This window comes from Populus alba, chromosome 4 (genome assembly GCF_005239225.2).
Source record: "Populus alba chromosome 4, ASM523922v2, whole genome shotgun sequence".
Lineage (NCBI taxonomy): Eukaryota > Viridiplantae > Streptophyta > Magnoliopsida > Malpighiales > Salicaceae > Populus > Populus alba.
In genome coordinates this window covers 18,836,431-18,843,429 of record NC_133287.1, presented here as the reverse complement: position 1 = coordinate 18,843,429, position 6,999 = coordinate 18,836,431, and the positions used below count along the sequence as shown (strand labels likewise).

Below are 6,999 nucleotides of genomic sequence, written 5' to 3'. Positions count from 1 at the left end.
TATAATGTATAAATTGGATCGTTAGTACACAAAATACAAATAAATACAGAATTAACACGTGAATAAAAGTTGTGGTGAAATAGTTTATAAGGACTAGAAGAGCAATATTTAATTAATATTATAGTTTAGAAACATAAAATTTAATTAAATATTATGGTTATAAATCATCATATTAATTAAAATTTTATTGTAATTTAGAATTGTGATATTTAATAAAATATTATTATTAGTGATATTTGATGAAATATCATAGTTTTGAACCTTGATAAAATTATAATTGATGTCGTGGTTCACAACCCCGACATTTAATCAAATTCTTTAAATAGAGATAAGCTTATGTGTGAATAATAAATTTTAGAGATTTTAATTGTAGTTTTTTTAAGTTTATAAGTTTGATGAAGATGTATATTTTGATGCATAAAATATGTTTGGAAGAAAAAATCATAAAATTCATAATTTTTATGTGAACCAGTCAATCGGTTTAAATAAGTTGATCAATTAGTTGATTGATTAATCCAAAAGATTAGTAATGAGGTTACTGCCCCTCATAACAATAAATTTTCCTAATATCTAAATATCATAAAAAATATATATTTTTTATGAGATTTATTATTTACTTTGTTAACCTAACATTTAATTTAGTTAATGATTCTAGATAGGTTAAATTTTTTTACAATTTTAACAAAACTTGGGTAGAGTTTCTTGTATATAAGAACTACACCTATAATTGTGTCCCTCTTAAAAAAACCCTGTAGAAAAACTACAATAACCAAACTCAACAAATTATCACCAAGCTCAACAAATTCTTACATTTCATAATCACAAGGAGCCCAAAAATGCAAACAAAAAAAAATATACATGTAAAATAAATCTCAAATACTTCAATGATACAATATTTAAGTAATTGAAACCTCAAAATATATAAACATAACTTATTTATCTACCTACATTTACGTCGTCTACAAATGATTCATGCTCATCAATAATACGAATGGATCCAACCCTTGCACCTGCCTAAGTACTCTTGTTCTCTGTCATGACATTATAAATAGTTAACCTATTTATAAAGATATCAAGTCTAGTGCGGTAAACGTTTAACCATAAGGATGCAATGATATGAAGTTCGCTTTCTTCGTCAAATATTAAAAAGATAAGATGCGGCATCTCGACTTTCTTGTGGAATGAAGTCAACCTAATATTAATAAAAAAAAATAAAATGTTAAATTAATAGATCAATACATAAAACCCAACATTGAACATATATTGATTATTAAAAGATTTGATTACTTATAAGATTTTTAATCCATTAAGCATGTTGCTTGTATTACATGTATCCAAGTGGAGGAACATGCTTGGGATTCGGAGTAATGACCCGACATGTGATACTTATAAGATATTCTGTAAAAAAATACAAATTGAATTTTGGTCAGTTGGACATAATTGTAACTAAATTTCACTACCCCAACACTAATTAGCAAAATTCATATCAAGTTCCCAAAAAATTAGCATTAAAGCAAGTTCACCAAAAATTAAACATAATCATGATATGAAATGTAATTAACATTTTCATGCTCAATTGCATTAAACCTAATCAAAATTCATTGAAAATTATCTATTAATGATGTAGAGGTAGATGTTAACATCTTGGCTCGATTCAAAAGCCATCTATAGGAGGAGGATAGTATTGAAAATAGAAATGAGTTGAGGGGTATTTGATTGATGGTTGTAAAGATCTTAATGATGATAAGTTAGATATTTTAGGTTGGTGGAAGAGTAATGCTTCGAAATATAAAATACTTTTGAAAGTTGCACAACATGTTTTAGATATTCTTATATCCATAATTGCTTCTAAATCAGCTTTTAGCATAGACAGTCGTTTACTTAATCAATTTCAAAGCTCTTTATCTCTAGCAACATTTCAAACACTTATTTGTTGTCAAAACTGGTTGCATCACGAATTAATTCCAACTAATATTAAAACTTTAATGAATGATTTTGAAACCTATGAAAACCTTGAGTTAGATAATTTTTCTTATAAATTTACACATTTTATTTTATGATTTATTAATTAACGCGTTTTCAATCTAACATGTTTAATTTTTTATTTTATAAAATCTGGTGGAAAGTTACATTTAGTAACAGATGATAATTGGTTTTAAAATTAGGATATTTATTAAAACGTATGGTAAAAATACTACTTTTTATTTTTATATCTTCTAATTTAATTTATCATGTTATAATTCTATATTTTAAATTCCAAGTTTTGATGTCAGTATTATTAAGGAATTAAAGTGCAATGTTCTTGATGTGCTTCTTGACTGGGATGGAGTGTATAATGAAGATTTATTTTTTTGGCATTAAGTGTTTTATGACAAGGTTATTTATTGTTTTATTTTTTTTAATTGAAGGCAATACTTTTTAATTTGAATTTTAACTTAGTATGTGTTATTTAAACTCTCCTGTGTAAAGAGTCTTATTCACTCAAACAAAATAGAAAAAATATACTTAGGAAGGCTTGCAATATATTGAACATAAGATTGACATTTAATTTAATATAAATGAATATTTAGTGAAAAAAATTAAATATATTCCAGATAAAATTAGACAATATTAACATAAATTAGAAGCTCATCTAAAGCCCATAATAAAGTTCAACAAAAACCCAAAAAATAATATAGATTTTTTTTTTATTTTTAATATAAAATAACTGAACTGAAATAGGTCGGTTAGAACTGATTTCGGTTAAATTTTATTTTTTTACAAAATTTCAATTTTGTTATTTTTATAAGTAAAAACCAAACCAATCTGAAAATAATTATTTTTTATTTTACCTATAATACAAAAAATACATTTGTAAATTCATGTGATTGTTTTACCAAGAGAAAAAATTCAATGAAGTTGGTATTATTTTTTTGGTCTTTTATTTTTCCTATTTTTTATAATAATTTTGGTAAGTATAATTGTGTGTGCAATATTTGGTCAAATTTGCATCATTGCGTTTTGTTTACTTTTACTTTGTAGGATTAGCTGTTTTGATATTTTTTTTAGGTGTTTATCTCAAATTTAATTTTATTTGATTTGGTTAACTTAATCAATAAAATTTTGTTGGGTTAGCCAAGTTTTACATGTTAGTATTTTATTTAACTCAATTAAAAATTTAAGACGAATTAAGCTTTAAATCTCGAGTTTTCAAGTAAACTCATATAGACGGAGCCATATTTAACCACCATGATTGAAGGATCACATACAATTTTTATTTTTCATTTAGAAATTTTGGATTCAAGTTAAGGCAATGATTGGTAACATGGTTGAAACTATATTTTTTAAAAAATTAATTTTTTTTATTTAAAATTATTTCTTTTATATTTTTAAATTATTTTAATATATTGATATTAAAAATAATTTTTTAAAAAATAAAAAAATACTTCAAATCATAACTATTACCACGCTACTAAACATCTTCAAATTTGACATCTGTGGTTGGGATTAGAAAGGTGATGGACCGCTACATCTACAGAGTAAAGGAAACCGAAATATGACTGCTGGCATTCTGCCTCTATCAAGAAGGGCATAATCTTCATATGAAAGCAGTTTGTGGGTCTAACAAAAGAACAAAAGAGAGACAAGTAGGGTTGTGGCTCAGTGATTGAAGAGACTTGTTTTCTTTCTCCATACCAGGGTTTAAGCCCCATTTATATACACCTGTCACCTCCGCGGTGTTTTATATGCTCACTGGGCTTGCAGGATATTCAGTGAGCCCGAGGATTAGTTGTGGTGCGTGCAAGCTAGTCCGGACACCCCGAATTAAAAAAAAAAAAAAAGAACAAAAGAGAGTACAGTGACATACCACGAGTTATTAACCAATCATCAACTTTGACTCTAAGGATGAAGCCCTATACCATCTTGCATGATCAAAGATCCTTGCTATGTGTTTAACGAGGGACAAAATGTTAATATTGCACATGTCATTATTGAGAAGAACATTAATTAAGGAAGCACTTAACCCTTTCAAAATGCTTCAACTCACCAACCTGACTATCTGTTACTAGAAAAAACGAGAGAAAAAGATATATTTTAGCGATGGGATATTGCTGCAATTAGAAATGAAAGTCTCTAAGGCAGGAGATACTTTTTGTCAAGAGGAGGCATGGCACGGATGTTGATATCAATAGGAAATAATCGGTATTGAATGTCAAGCTCACTGAATATTTTCACCATCTCTTCTAGCAGAAGAGCTCTTCTTTTGGTCTTCTCTGCCATGTCTTGATGGTTCATTCTATGCCTAATCCATACTGCTACCATCATCTTGTTCAAATCTACTAATTCCTTGAATACAAATGAAGGATCGGGATACCAGTGCTCTTTCTTGCCCTCAATGTAACTGCATTAGCATTCAAGAGAAGAAGAGATTGTTAGAAAAAGGATGGTTTTCTTGATGGTAACAACTGGAATGATACTTAACCCTGTTATTCTCTGCTTCATAAGAGCAACTTTTTCGGCTGGAGTGCATATGTGGATGTGGAAACTCAACCGAATCGCCCATGTCAGGACTGCGATAGTAATTGCCGATTGGTTTGGTTGCAAGAACACACTATTAGGATACAACACTTTCTGATTGTCAGCTCTTAGGAAGAAAGTTGTTAGAATGTTCATCTCCTCCACTATCAGCTGAAACACAATGAACATCAAGCTATATTGTAACACAGTATCATAAAATGAAAGAAATTGTGCAGATCTACACAGACAAAGGAATGGAGCCTGAACTCTGTGTGTACCTGGACTCCATCTATCTCACACCTATCTCCGACGTCAAATGGATGGATAACGAACAAGAAGATAATTGACTCGAACAATGTCTTGGCAGTATTTCCAAAAACAAAGGACACAACAAGAACCTGTGATCCTAGAAGCACAAAAAACTTGCTCTTGGCAATTCCAAGTATGACTAGGGAGATTACAACTATAACAATGCCAAACTATTGCGTTTATAATCTGATGGAGCTTGTTCACAGCAGTCTTTGTATCATTCAATGTTAGAGCAAGTGCCCTTCTTTCCCTAAAGGCATTGACCTTGCGAAAATGGGGATTACATTGTAGATCTTATAACTTTAGTACAACCTTAGGGATGAGTAGAAGGATTCCAACCGAGACCTCACCACCCAGTTCTTCAGGGATGATTTACCGATTCTGCTGGTTTCAGATTCTTCTTCAAAGAAACTCATTGTCTTGAAAGCTTGATCTTCTTCCAAAAAGCGCATCAAATCCTGCAAGTAGATGAACCTACCAAACAAAATAATCTATAATCTTTGAGAAGATTGAAAATATAGCAAGTCAGTCAAGCAAATAGGAATTTCGTCCCATTAAAACTGTCATTGTGCTTAAGAATGAAACAAAAAACATGGAAATCGCCAAAAAAAATAATCGAAATTGTATGATAATGTCAAATAATTTAAACGATGAGATTGGATTATCAAAATGAGGTGATGAGCTGCTCACTTTGATCCATGGCGAGCCACATTATTAAAAATTTTTTCTTGCTGCAACTTTCGCCTCGTTTTCGCTTCTGATACGTGTCGTGGATTCGTCCTCAGCAGCAGCACCTAGTATCTGCTCATCCAAAGTGGACAACGAGCCATGCCGCACAATTTTCATCAACCTCTTCATATTCCAAGCAGAAATATTCTTGGTATTAAGTTTATCTAAGTGGTCAATTGTGATCCCATCATCCGCTTCTTTCTCCCCCTTTTGTGAAAGTTTCCCCGGAAAATTTAAAGCTTTTTGCTGTGAAAGTTTTCTTGCATTACTCTATTGGGATTCAACCTGCCACTCTTAGCTGGTGGGAAGACAGATGCCTTGAGTTCTGCAGCATGGTAACCCCAGCATTCTGCAGCTTGCGGACCTCAGCAGCAATCCTCTCTACATCATCTTCAGCTTTTTGTTTTTCAATCAATGGTGGACCTGATAATGCTTCTATCACAAATTGATTGAAGAGTGACTCCTGAATCCTGTCAAAATAAGTGCTGACATGGAAAGAAGAAGCAAGCACCTTAAACCATCAAAGTCTTGATCAACCATATGAAATTCCCCACCAAAAAACAAACCAAGATTTTTAGTAAACATATTCGAGAAAGTCACTTTTGGTATCCCTTTGAACCTTCTTATCAAATAAGAAGTGCCATGCCAACAAAACAAGCCCTAACCACCAACAATTCTGCACTCCCTTTCTCAATCCATACACAAAATACAAAAACCCTCTTCCGCAACAAAAAATTTCTTCAATGAAAAACACTATCAAATGAATCCCCCATCCTGAAACCAACCTTCCACATATCAAAACCAGCAACAAAACTTCCCATTTCCATAACTTAAGTTCAAAATCTTCACTTTCTTTAAATCACGAAAAGAAAGACTACACACCAGTGCAGCTAAAATCACAAATCAAACTCAACCATTGGAGGACAGTCAATGTACTTAACTTGTCGTTCTTGTACTCTTCCGGTAAGTCCACATCCTCGAATGGATCCTCATCATCCTCATCATACAACACCCTACTTAACATCCCGGATCTCATTGGCCCAGACTTTGGTATCCTCCCTGACATTATCTCCAATTCCTGTGGTGAAGGGTCATCTATAAGTCTTGATTTTGTTTTCAATCTTGACAGTGGATTGGCATGTCTCCGAAAGGATGCATTCGACGAGCACTTCAAAACTTCTTCGCGTTCCTGTTCTTGTTTTCGTTGATGAGAATTGACTGAACCGTCCTCCTTGCATCGCCTTCTGACAGATTCGAGTGCACCATTAAGGCTGCCTCCGGAGAGAGACGGTTCGAAGGACACACGAGTTTCTCTAGAGGATGGCTTAGTCGGTAATGATTCTGGGAAGGAAGGCAGGTGTCTTCCATGTGATGATCCTCGGTCACCTTTTTAGTTCATCCATTTCCATGTCCAAGTCCAACGTAATCTCGCCGCCACCAAAGGTTTTCTGATTTTCCAAGAAC

General features: G+C 32.1%; 1 pseudogene; it reads right to left on the bottom strand.

Moving 5' to 3' along the window:
• Positions 1–3,936: 3,936 nt before the first annotated feature.
• LOC118036273 (mechanosensitive ion channel protein 6-like) overlaps positions 3,937–6,999 on the bottom strand; it is a 6,449-nt pseudogene continuing 3,386 nt past the window's right edge.